Source organism: Apteryx mantelli, chromosome 3 (genome assembly GCF_036417845.1).
Source record: "Apteryx mantelli isolate bAptMan1 chromosome 3, bAptMan1.hap1, whole genome shotgun sequence".
Lineage (NCBI taxonomy): Eukaryota > Metazoa > Chordata > Aves > Apterygiformes > Apterygidae > Apteryx > Apteryx mantelli.
Window position 1 is genome coordinate 114,707,714 of NC_089980.1, and position 13,524 is coordinate 114,721,237.

The following is a 13,524-nucleotide window of genomic DNA, read 5'->3' on the forward strand; positions in this document are numbered from 1 at the left end:
CATGCAGCACAGCACAGGCCTGAAGGCCAAACTATACGTGCTGAATAGCACAGCACAGACCTGCGCCTTCTCAGGTTAACTGTTAGGTGGATCATTACCTCCTCAGTGTTCAACAGTCTTCTGGTTAGCCCTCAGGTGGGCTCTGTAGTGATCCTGTGTGGTTAAGCTACCAGTATCATCACTGAAAATCTAAGATGAGATCCAGATTCACAGACATCCAGTGCCATGTGAGATGACCTGGAATATCTAACATTTCATATGCATGCAGAAATATGGCACAGGACCTGCAAGAGATCTGCATCATTCTGGAGTGGCAAATAGAGGCCTGGCCAGATACCCATCAGCACTGTTAAAAGGTCCAAGCGCTTATGTTTAGGCAATTGCATCCCAGGCCTAAAACAATGCAGTCAATAGTCTGGACGATTTTCAGCTAACCAAATTTAGGTGCCCACTTACAGGTAAGGTACCTGCAAGGTACTGCAGGGTGCCACTGATGCACTAATTATGTCTTTCTTCATTGACGATAATGGGCTGTTAGAATCTTGGATCTCTTGCAGACAGGTGTTTTGATTTACAAACTGAATCCTACCTGTGTCTTCTGCATTTCTGCTGAAGATACTGTAGTCCATACTACTTTTCCTATTTCTGAAGGATCACGTGTTGCACATCTGTTATTCCTAGCTGTGCAAGTGGTCTGTATTACCTGGTGAACAGGATCTCATGTTACAGAGATGCTGGTAAAATTACAGAGTTTTTCCACTAAAATAAGTGAAACTGCTTTCCTTTGACTGACCAGCTATCCAGAAGCAAAAAGCTAAAAAGTTGTGTGCTAGACTCTTGTTTTAACAGTTTTTGAATCAGTGACTTTCTGACTGTGACAAAAATCTCATTCCACACATCTTGCCTTTAAGTTTGTGTTGTGTGGTTTTCAAGGACTCAGCTGAGATGAATGTGTCATTAAATATCACTCACTGATTCTAATCATTCTCATTCTATCTAGTGCCCCAGCTCCAGGTCCTAAAACTTCTCATTGTACGTGGAAGTGTAATGGGGAACTTAGCTGAAATGGTAATGTGTAGATATTCCTTATTAGCAAAGAGATAAAGCAATTGGTTTCTGTAATGAAAGTCAATTAATTATTCTTTTTTAAAAAAGGAAAGGTTAGATGACACAGACAATTTTTAAAGACTAATGTGATAATAACCTTGAAGTGATGAAATGCCAGCTTTCCAGTCATCTGATGCTGCTGTGGAGTAAAAATCAGCAGGAGAATTATGAGAAACATTCTCATCTCAGCTGCCATTACCATTCCTTCTCTCTGTTCAGCTGGAAGACTGAAATTGTGAATTAGGGAATTTTCTCTCCACCATATAAAAATAATTAGCTAGAGTATTAATTACTTAAGAGGGATTTCCCTCTGCTTTCACTTAACCTATTTGAATGGCAGAATATGTTTCTATTTCTAATATTCATATAACTTGTTTCCATAATTGTTGTCCGTACAGTATTGGCTTGGGAGTTTTCATTGCCGTACGTGTGCCTGATGTGAAAAGAGTAATACAGGAGATTCATAACGCAGTAGAAGGGCCGCAGAGAGAAGCGGTAACTCAGTCCCTGAATCTGTTGGAAGAAATGCAAAAATTTAACACAGTGATCATTTTTCATAATCAAATACATTTATGTTGTGTGGTTTATGCTTGTAATATACCATTATTTTACTGAAAATTAAAAAATGGTATGAGATAGAAATTGTTTTTTGAGGCCATACATTGAAGAACCAATTAATAAGCATTGCTCTTTAAAACTAATCATAAGCTTTTTGTAAAATCTCAAACCTGTTTTGGTTCAGGTGTGGGAGCTGATCTTCCAATGTTCCAGATTGTTAGGAAGGCAAACAATTTTTTAATTTTCACTGAATTTTTAAGAGTTGCTAGCAGCTCTTGTATGGTCTGAAAATATCTAATACAAACTCAAATTAATGAGGAAATTGTTTTGTGGCAAAACACAAAGACCAATTGATTGAATACTTTCTTTTAGATTGATCTGTCCAACAAGGATCTTACCAAAAAGAATTCAATCTGCTTTATGTGGAAAGCATGTGCACATACATCACCATTCTGTATTCTTCCTCTTGTCATCTGAAATGGTTGGTTGGTAATAGGTAAGGTGCTTTATCATTATCCTTAGCACCTGGGAAATGGTCCAGTATGAGTTCAATCTTAGTGAATTATTAAAAGCACTTTAGGATTTTTGAACTTGATAATGGTATTTTGTGAGTGTTCATTACTACTGCAATTTAATATTACTACAGAAAACTACTTAAGAGAATAGTAGCCTGATATCAGCTTCAGGATGTAATTTAGAATCATGGAAGATAACAAATCCACACTCTACTGGTGTCAGCAGTGTTTATAAAATGTACTTGAAGATAATTAAACATCATAAGGCCTCCTGTAGGAATGTAATGTTTCACAAGCTTTAATCTAATGAACCACTGAAATTATATTCTACTGTAGAATAAAGTCTGAATTGCTTGATCTTAAAATTGAAATATAGTTGTTTCGAGGAAGAAATATCTAAAATAAAATGACTTAAGGCTAAGATATTTCAGTGAGTTATAGTGAGTACAGTGAGTCTTATAAATAAAATGCTAACCTGCAGTATTTTTAATTGACCTATAGATAACTTATCCAGAAAACAGCTGGTCAGATCAAAAGAAAAACAGAAATCAGACAGTCATGCAATGATGGGGAAGTAAGTGTTCAGTGGTATGGGAAACAAGTTTTTGTAATAGGAGAGCACATTGATACAGACTTTTTCACTACAGTGTCAAGCTACTGGAGTTTAATTGGATTACTATAGTATAGTGTAATAATATCTTTGTTAAAGTTAAGATACTATAATCACTTTTAGCAGAAATTTGAAATTTTACTATAAATAACTCACTGAAAAATTAAGTATATTGCAAAAAATAGAATATAAACTTCAAGCACTACTTCAGCACTTCATTCTGGTGCTCTGAAAATTGAACTAAGGGGAAAGAATAAATCCTTCCTTTACCTTTCTTTGTTCTGAAGGCCTTTTGTGGTTCTATATTTATTTAAAAGATTTTCTGTTCATAGAAAATAGCTGTATTTTTTATCTGTGTTTTCAGCACAGACCTCCGGTAATTTGGACTTGTACTGCATCTTTCCATACTTTTAGAATTGCTCTTTAATATCATTATCATAGCTGTCTGTTAACTGGATCTCAATGAAAAATAAATCTCTTTTGGAAGTCATAATTAAGGCTGCTGTTTCTGAGTGGTAACCATCCTCTGTTCCTAAATCTTTTATGAACTTATTTCTGGTTTTAAATTGCTTTTCGTCAGCTCCTGGCTATAGTGTTCATATACTCAAAGGATTATGAGTTCTTATTTGTTGCTTTCCTTCATTATTTGTGTAACTTTTCTCATTGCATTTGCTATTGTAATGCTCTAGAAGCCTGTCTTTGTAGTTTGTTTTACAGATTTTAATCTGCTCCCTACCCTCCCATCTATTCTCCCAACTTAAACTTAAAACTCCCCTGGCATAGCTCACAAAATCAATCAAAAAAACTAGTTATCTCCTGAGCCCAATCAACCTCATGCAAAGGAGAAAGAATTGCAAAGAATTGCAAGAGGTTTTGTCTTACTTCTTTTCATTTTAGTTGCTCTTTTAGTTAATACTTTCAAGATCTGGAACTCTCTCTCACATTCAAGAGATGATGTGAAGCATGCTTGCATTTTAAGATGAATTTCTGGAAAAACATTACAAATCCACTTTCACAAAACACCAGTTTATTCTGTACATCATATTGTCTTTCAAAACATATGATCTAGCTTGGATTATTCTCTTTTTAAACAATATAACCATATTATGTTTCCAAAGCCAGTGAGAGAATCCTAATATCCTATAATAGACAAAAACCCTACCCATTTAACCTACTGTCAAAATGCATATTTAAGATAGTCAACATCGGGTCTTGAACAGAACTAGTGTTTGCTCCTAAGGTACAGTTAGAATGATTTAATAAAGTCAAGAAGTACAAATCTTATGTGAAGAGATGATGAGGTCACGTTGGATGCTATAATAATGCAGAAATATGTTTTTCACATTTCAGGCGTTCTTCATCTATTTTGTTTCCATATCCTTTAAATCAATATGAGTGTACTATGTTTTCTATATTATGCCAAAAAGGATGTGACAAGAATCCGCTTTATATACCTTCAGTATAATATAGAAAGTTAAAGGGTTTTTTTGTTCTTTTGGTTTGGGGTTTTTTTTTAGCTCTAGAGCCTTTTGCTTCAATATCTGATACTGGCCAAAGCAGAGGTTGTCATTCAAGAATGTGGGTAAAGTTTCAAAGCTGAGAAGCAAATTTTGTAGATACACAAATCTGTCCCTCACAGGAGGGAAATGTGCAGCTGACAGATTAGCTGATGTAAGACGAGCATGGACTCTTTTTTATGGGTACAATTCCTGAAGTGCATAGAAAGCTGCCAAGTTGAAGAGTGGCAGAGATTCTTGGTCAGAAGTTTCTATCAGACAGTTAAGATGGTCGAAATAGTAGTATTGGCACCAGAAGGCTCTCAGTAGTTCCCAGAGCTCTCTGTGGAGGTGCACAAAAGCTTTCCCATAAAATTAATGTGCTATCAACTGACTCTTTAGTTTAACTGTTAGGAAGAAATATCCATACCCTCATTTCCACCTACAGCAAACCTCTAAAACTCTTTTAGCATTCCCCAAGTATGCGTAATTTTTTTATTGCATTTGGATATGGATCTAAATAAGCCTTGCTTTCTTGCATTTTTTATTTTAATTATTTTTGTCTTTTTTTTTAATTAATACAATTTAAGAAAGGTACTGTTAAATAATATTTTTCTTCATTTTGTATTTTATTTTCCAATGATAATGGAAATGCTGGGCACTTTTTTGATGAAATTAATACCTTTTTAGTAAGTGATATAGTCTTTTTAAGTGCCAAATATCAGAGTTTTAGTGGGGGGAGAAGTATCTGAAACAGGAAACACAAAGTATAATTGAAATTTGGGGAGTTTCATTAGCAATTATTGTATTGCTAAACAACTGAGTAAGCTTGTAGTTGATATGCGTATGGACTTGACTTGTATACTTCAAGCTGATAGATATCCAGGGCTTGGAAAAAAAAAATTATCTTGTTGTGGGCCACTATCAGTAAACTGACATAGACCAAATGCAAACTTTATGCTTTACAAGGGTGTGTTGTCTAGTTTCCCTCATTTAGTCACTTGTACACTTTCTCTTAAAAAAACAAATCCTGTTACCTTTGCTATTCTCACTCTTAACCATGCATTGAGTGAAGGATGATACCTAATGTAGCCATATCGTGTCAATTTATAAAATTAATCTTCAAAGAAAACAGTGGTTAGCTTCTGATTAAAGCATCTAAAATGGGAAAAATGGAGGCATAATCTTAATGCCACTTACTCTAAGCCGCAGTCAGTTGCTAATGTACTATCTTTGCATGGAAAAGAAGAGACTCAACTGGAATGTTATTTATGGTGAAGCCTTTTTCATGGGGCAGATAGGTTTCTTGGGACTAAGATGAACCACAGCCCTAACGTGCAGAATGGCAGCAGAATTTGTCAAAACTGATGTCAACCTTTAAAAAAAAAAAAGCACACTTTAACTAAGATTTTTTTTTTCCTTCTCTCCATGCTGTTGGGAGGTGGAGCTTTTCACAGGTCATGTGTTAGACTGCTTTTATATCCCAGGGAAGGAATAAATGAAAAATAAACCAGAAAAGTTCAGGATAGTATTATACCTAATATGTAAAGTAATTACTTTAACAAGCTAATTAACTTTAATGGACTGTCCTGCTATTCCCTTGTCTCCTTTACTGACCTGTCTGTTGAAGCTTTCTGTAAACTTTCTGCTCTATTTGCATAGATGCAAATAATTTGAGACTGCTATTGTTGGTTAATCTAGAATCTGCACCTGGTTTAATTGCTAGGAATTATAATGAAATGTTCAGGGTGGCAGGGAGCAGGGAAGGATACATAAATAATTCATTCTTCATGCTGTGAAGAAGTGAGGAAATATTTGAAAATAAAGAGATGAAAATGAGAGAGGTATTTAGTAAGGAACAGGAACAGCCAGTGAGGGGCAATAGAATATCTTGGTTAAAATTTCAGCAGTTATAAGGGAAACAGTGGCAATAATATATGTAATGTTATACTTTTACACAGTGGGATTTTTAAAGGAGCCTGTAGGTGTTACTTAATCAAGGTTTATTGAAATTTTGTAGGGATTAGGAACTTAATTGTTGAGTCGTTTGAAAAATTTGTTCTTTTTAAGGGACACATAATTTTATAGAATTAAACTCCAGAGTTCAAATCAATCAGTAAGAAGCAGACTCGTAGTTCTTGAGAAAACAGTGGATACGGCCTGGTTCAGGATGAAGGATAACTCTACACAAAAGAGCTTTTGGTTCTTGATTCTTCAAGAAATGTGGTTATCTGAAGTCATCTCTGAGAAGTCAATAAGTAACAGTCCTACCTCTCTGAGGCAGAGAAAGAAAAAACTCTTGTATATAATATTATACTGTAGTAGGTCTATGAAATCTTTTTTAAGAATGTCTTTCATACAATATAAACATAACTTTAGAATTCTGTCAATTACCTTAGAACTACTTGGTGCTGCTTGTTGTATTAGGACTGGCTGGCTCAGTGTAGTATGCCTGATGTGGGCAATAAATCTCAAAAAATTATGGGCTGCTTCAAAGAACATTTGATAAAACAGTCAATTAGTCATCATTTCAGCAATTAAAAATAGCAGTGTCTCTATCTAGCTAAGCTGTTTAATATGCTAGCTCAAAGGTTTTGTCTTCTAGCCATGGTAAAAAACCCTCTGTCACAGTGTTCATTGTTGCTACTACTTTCTTTCCAGTCAGAGGCTGTCTGTTAGAAGGAGATAAGAAAGGTACTTTGAATTTTTCTATAGTTGGGCTAGTTTTCCTGGAAACCCTAAAATATCATCCAAAAAGCTTGGGAGCAGTCTGAATTCAGACAATATTGCTTACTGAACTCCATGCTTACTTAGTACAGACCAAGACTGGTTGACTAAATGAATTCAGTTAAATAAAATAAAAAAGTATCCATTTACTACTGAAAAAGAATACAGAAGCAACTTTTCTTTTGCTGTTGGTGTTGCAGGTTTAGTGTCACTGAAGCAAGAATTAAGTATCTAGTTCTTGATAACAGTTAGAAATAAGGAAACTGAGTAAATTCTGTGCCCAGATGTTGAAATAAATAGCCATTCACCTGGCTTCTAGAATATGCATCATCATACAGAGCTTATAACTCAGTTTCATTCAGATGTCAGTTTTAGAGAAGAAGACTTCTCTCCCCACCCCACTATTCACTTCAGAGAACCATCATCAAGATTGATTAGCAGTGAATACCTTAATGAAGATCATGAGCACTGACATGATGATATATAAGGCTTCAGATGAGATCACTCCCAATTAGCACAGCATTGCTCTCAGTCTAATTAACCCTGTTGGGAAGCAGTTTGTCCAAGCTAATATAACCGTATGTCACATCACTGTGTGGAATCCTCCCAGAACTATCTCCTGTTAGTGCCTGTCCTTTTACTGCTATGCAACACATACTGCATGCATACTCTATGGCCTCACTGCTGTAGAAGTTTCAATAAGTGTTTTGAAATTTTCAGTTAAGAAATAATTGGCTGTAATAGTTTGAACCTATTAAAAATATAGTAGTGTTCAAGTATCATCCAAGAGCAGAACACCTGCTTCCTTGATGTACTAACAATTATATCATTTTAGAAATAACATTACTGCAGAGTTAGATGATATTTGATATGAGGGTACATCCCATTTTATCTCGTTCATTAATGTCTAAGGAATATTTATTTATAGCTATGATACATAGCCAAAAGTATAGTAAAAATATCTTCTTTATATTCAGCATTTACTATAGAACACCAAATGAAACATATATTTTTAATTGTCTAGTATCATAAATGCTAACAGTAACTCTTTGGAAAATGTCCTGTATGAAGTTTTTGTTTGTTTTTCAGTTTTCTGTGACTTTGTCATTAACCTTTGTCCACATTGTTTTTTTGTTTGTTTGTTTGTTTTTCATTTGCAAATATGCCATGCATATGATTTTGGAGCGTATCTACAAAACTAGAATGCATCTGTTGCATGACACTCTATGTATTGGCAGACTGTGTATGAATAAGTCTGGTTTGGGGGTTTTTTGATTTGTGGTATTAAGAGGAGTTATTTCAGCGAACACTTGTCCTATTGTTTATTTTGTTTTCTGTGACACTTGAGAGATATTTCTACTGCTGAACCAACAGAGATTAGTCTCATTTAATAAGGTACCAAACAGTTAATTCAGAGCCTAAACAAATATATTGGTATTTTATTTACATAATAACAATGCTTTAGAGTAAAATATACCAGCATTCATAAAATAGAATGCAAAAGTTTTACATCAGTTTGGAAAGTTTTTTTTTTTTTTTTCTATTTCAGTTTTTCAGCTTTAGGGTGAAATTTTCTTTAGTTATGATGCATTCAACATATTATGTCAAATTCCAGTAGGTACTGTGGATCACATTACCCTGCTGATGCAACTTGGAAATGGTATTTCATACATTATGATTTCGAAGAAATAAGTTTTATGAACCTAGAGTAGCTAAATATCAATTCCTATTAAGTGTAGTGGTTGTTTGGTACTCTTCATTTAAAAAGTTAACATTTTCTGATAATTACCAAACAGTGATTTTGGGGGCTGGGAGAAGACACCAAGTTTTTCAATTTGATGATAACCACTATTTAAGGTTGCCGTTTACAGACAAAAAGGGGGGAAAATCCGTTAAGAATATAACATTGGAAAACTGTATTTTTACCTCACTAATAGTATTTTTGGGGGAAACAAACTAAACAACAAAACAACAAATCATAAGCTGTTACTTAATGATATAGCAGTAAATACAGAAAATATGATCAATGTAATGGAAACCTTAGTAAATAAGTCAATTTGCTTGGCAAGTTATACCAAGGATGAAAACATTTGTCTTAGCTCTGTGTCAAGACTAGTTTTAGAATTGGCAGGGAAACCTTTAAACTAAAGGTTAATCTAAGTATCAGTGAAACCCAGCGAGGGTAATTTTACCACTTGAATATCGATAAAACAGATATCATATTGAAATCAGCAAATACAGTGTTATTTATCTAAATCAATGCTTAGCATGCTTAGAAAAAAAGAGATGGAGTTGCACAGATCTGCCATCCCAAAGGAAAATCTACTTTTCATAGATATGAAGAACACAGATTAGGCACATACTTAGGGTTATACCTACATGGTGGGTACCTTTTTTTTAATGTTACCAGGTGAAGATACTGAGCATGAAGGCTGTTTGATTGTTTTAATATTATCATTGCTCAGCTGCAGTCACTCCAACGTGTTTTATCCAAGCAGTATATTTGCTAATCAGACTCAAATTCTCCGACTCCATTACCTAAATTTTGAAGCTGTGTCCACTTACTATGCCAAAGATACTCAATGACATGACTTTCAAAGAAGAGTCAAAATCTCAGCGACCACATCATATTACACAACCAACTGCTAGAAATAATTTTTTGTATTATGTTTTAATATTCTATGTTCAGTGTTTTCAAACAGAAACATTTTATAGTCCTTTTTATGAACATGAAGAAGCTTTTATTGTCAGATAAAGCTGATGGTGCAAGTTCACTGGACATAGACTTCCTATAGACTCCAATGGGAATTCAGGATAGATCAAGGATTTTCAGGATTGAACCTTAAATCCTTAATAATCGTTCCACAAAGCTCAACTGAAGTCAAGTTAACTTTCCCACTCTTCTCAGCCAGATCAAGACTGGGCTATTTCTTAACAGTCACATATTGTGTATAGAAATACACCTACAATTATACTATTATTTTCAGTAGCTCTATTAAGAACTCAATTTTGATATCAGTTCTTGTTTTAATGAAACATCTATTTTTTTTCCTTAAATATATGTTATTGTCTAATAGTAATTTGGTATTTCATTTAGAGGGTATTTACAGATATGAGTCATTTTGATACAGAACACTCCTATACTAATTGTATTTACTCCATAGGAAGAAGGAGGAATAAATAATCTTTCACATAGCAGCTTCCAAAATGAAAAGAGCTAAAAGATAAAACTCATAAACATAACAGAATGAAGAGCTGAAATAGAAAAAATTTGTACAGGTATCCCAAATAACTTCAGTTTCAATGTATATTGTTTGGACTTTTATTTATTTCCCAGAAATGAAAACCAAGATGTGAAATTAGGCTGAATTAAATCTCAGCTGATTAAGGGTCAATAGTTCAAAAGGCAATATTGTATGAGAGACTTAAAGGTATTTGCTGAGCTGGAGAGAGTCTCATGAACATTTTGAGTCAGACCACAGTTTTTACTAGCTCATTTCTTAGAATGGCCTTTAGCAGATGCTTAGGGAAATGGTTTAAACAACAAGAAATATAAAGAAAAGCTTTCCTTTCAGTTACTCTCACTACATTATAAAAGCCAGCATTCCTGAACTGAATGGTTCATTCAGCTATCCCAGTTAAAAACTACTTATGTATGGGCTGTCCCTTCACTAGTTCTGTATAAATCTATAGCATTTTGACTTACCTCACATCTTCTAGCAGTGAATTCCACACATACAAAGTGAAAAGCACTTTCAGAGAAGACATAAATAATTGTCAGAAAAACTGATAAGTCAGAAAAAAAAATAGGCTGACTGTGGCAATATGAACATTCCTTGTATTCAGCAAACTACAGCTAGCTCATTATTGTAGGCAAGATTGAATTTTACCTCTGCAAGAATGAGGACAAAATAAAAATTGTCAAAATATTGGAATTATTTAAATTTAATACCAACAAAATAAATAATGGTGCATAATGTGACATTATGATATATAATATTTTACATATTCAGTAAAAAACAAGTGGAGTTACACATTCATTTCTGAGATTTGTCTTTTTCTTTTTGCCCTCCTTGAAGTAATGCAAAACCATTAATTAGATCTGAGTCAGTTGGTAGTTATACTACTTTTCCTTTCAAAGTCTTTGTACAAGTCCTCCTCAGATGATGAGGTGTCTTGTGGGTAGTCCTGAGAGCAACTTGATGTGAAAGGTGGCTTCTCATCAAGTCATTACTAAATGCAGGAGAAGTGGTGGAGACCTGGTTAATGTGAAGTAAATACTGTTAATAGCGCTATAAGCAGTGAAGCTACATTTGGTACAAAATAGCTTCGTACTGTGGAACATATGTACCAATCCAGTTTCAAAGAAAAACATTGCTGACTGGAAAGAGTAAAACCACATTAATTATGCTTTGGGCAAGTAGGAGGAAGACAGGAATATACACACATGTAGAAACTTGCAGATACATAAAGCATGTGCAGCTTATACAATCCCCATGCTCAGTAGGTCCTGGCTAGAGTTCAAAAAGCAGCCCAGGATAGCACTGTAATACACAAATAACGGATGGTATAATTAAAAAAAAATTGTTTCATATATTGTTGAGTCATGTCTGACAGAGACTAGTGCTGTGCTGTAGACCTAGCTTTAGCATACAGTGATCCTAAGGAACATGGTACTTGTTTACAGCTGTCAGACGCTCGCACTCTGGTCAGTCATATGATTGTGTTATGGAGGAGAGGTATAAAACCATTTTTACTTACAATACATCTGCCTTTCATGTAGAAAAGTAGATGTGCACGGACGTGTGTGCAGCAGAAACCTGACAGACCTGATTTAGGCTGGAGGTGTCAGAGGACCACTGAGCACAGTTGGGGGGTTTATGGCTTTGTAATCTCTGTGAGCCTTAGGCAAGCTGCTGCCTGCTTTTAGACTGGAAGGAATTTCTTCCCATGCTGCCAAAATGAATAGAATTATATATAATATTTAATCTTCCTCAGAACAGGTCAAGGACTATGTTATTCGGGAAACTATTCTAGACTGACCTTCTCATGGTTCAGTAGATGATAGGTGTCTAGTATCAATACCTGGTTTATACGAAGGACATATGCCTAACAGTGACCATATCCAAAAGGATAAGAATTAAGAGTCTGAGGCATCTTCCTTGCTACAATGGAGAGATAACAACCAGCAACCCCTTAGATATCATGACATTATGATTCTAGGGAGTATCACAGTGTCTAAGAAGTTGGCATGAAGCTGTCTGGAAAGGGGATTGATTACGTGACAGCAGCCCTCAAAAACATTTACTGCAACTATTGGGAATAGCAAACAATAGGGATATTTCTGTTGTCTATATGCCCATACATTTGTTTCTTTTTTTTATGTAATATTTTAATACAGATGTGTAAGCAATATTGGAAACATGACTGAAATCTTCCTGATCTCCAGCCTTCTGACTTCATATGTTCAGGATATACACCAAGATCTCTCTTTTCTGATCTCTGGGCTGAGATTCTTGCATCTTGGTTGTAGAGTACCCCACTTTGCTGTTTGCTCCTAGGCACCCCATACCCTCATGACCAAGACTTTCTGTGGTCTGTGGGAATTATTCAAAAACTTTAGGCTGAGGAGGAATCCAGTACTTTTATAAGCTCTAGACTGTAATGCATGAAGTTAGCTGCTGTTGCTTACTCCATTTTCTTTGTACATACCAATTCTCTGTAAAGCACACTGGATTCTGAACAGACAAAGATTCCTCAAGCTTCCTTCTACTGACAGCAGTAGGTAAGACTCTGAGAGCTGGATTCAGATGAATTTATTCAGCTTTATAAGTTAGGTATATGAAACGAAATGCTGAAATCTAGTATATGTCTAGTTCCCAGGATACATCTCTGAGTCAGGCTTTTCAGATTCAAGGAGGGACAAAGTTGGATGGACTTCTCTGCCTTGGGCTATCTTTGACTGTCTAACATGTATTTATTTTTTTATTAAAAAAAAAAATATATTTTTTTAATAAACTCTTTTCATACTCTGATATATAGTAATTTAATTCTTAGACCTGTCACTCATTACTTTTAAGCTCTAGCAAATGTAAACATATTTATGGAAAAAGGAAAGTGCATGATACGCAAAGAAAGCATAATACTTCATTGACAGACAAAACCATGCTGAATGTATGCCACATGGTATTGTAGGATGTCACCTTGCACTGATCAATTAATCTATTTTACTATATACATAGAGACTGAAAAATATTTATGAAACTTTCTGATCCTGGTGATTTTTATCCTCTATTTTTATTAAATAAGAATTGTTTTCTCTCATGGAAGCTTATAAAATTCCATAAATCTAATACAGGTGTTTAAAAACATTTTGTGGGATACTATTTTGAAATAGAAATGTAGTCTCAAAGTTTGTAAGAAGACAGCACATGTTTCTCAGAAAATTAAGTTAAATTAAGTTGTATGATATATCTTCTTATTTGTCATAAAAGTATATTTTTCAGAGTAT

At 34.7% G+C, this 13,524-nt stretch overlaps 1 protein-coding gene across 1 annotated transcript in view; it reads left to right on the top strand.

The window, feature by feature from the left end:
• Window positions 1-13,524, top strand: part of CSMD1 (CUB and Sushi multiple domains 1) — a 1,279,784-nt gene that overhangs the window by 733,061 nt on the left and 533,199 nt on the right. The window lies entirely within an intron of this gene.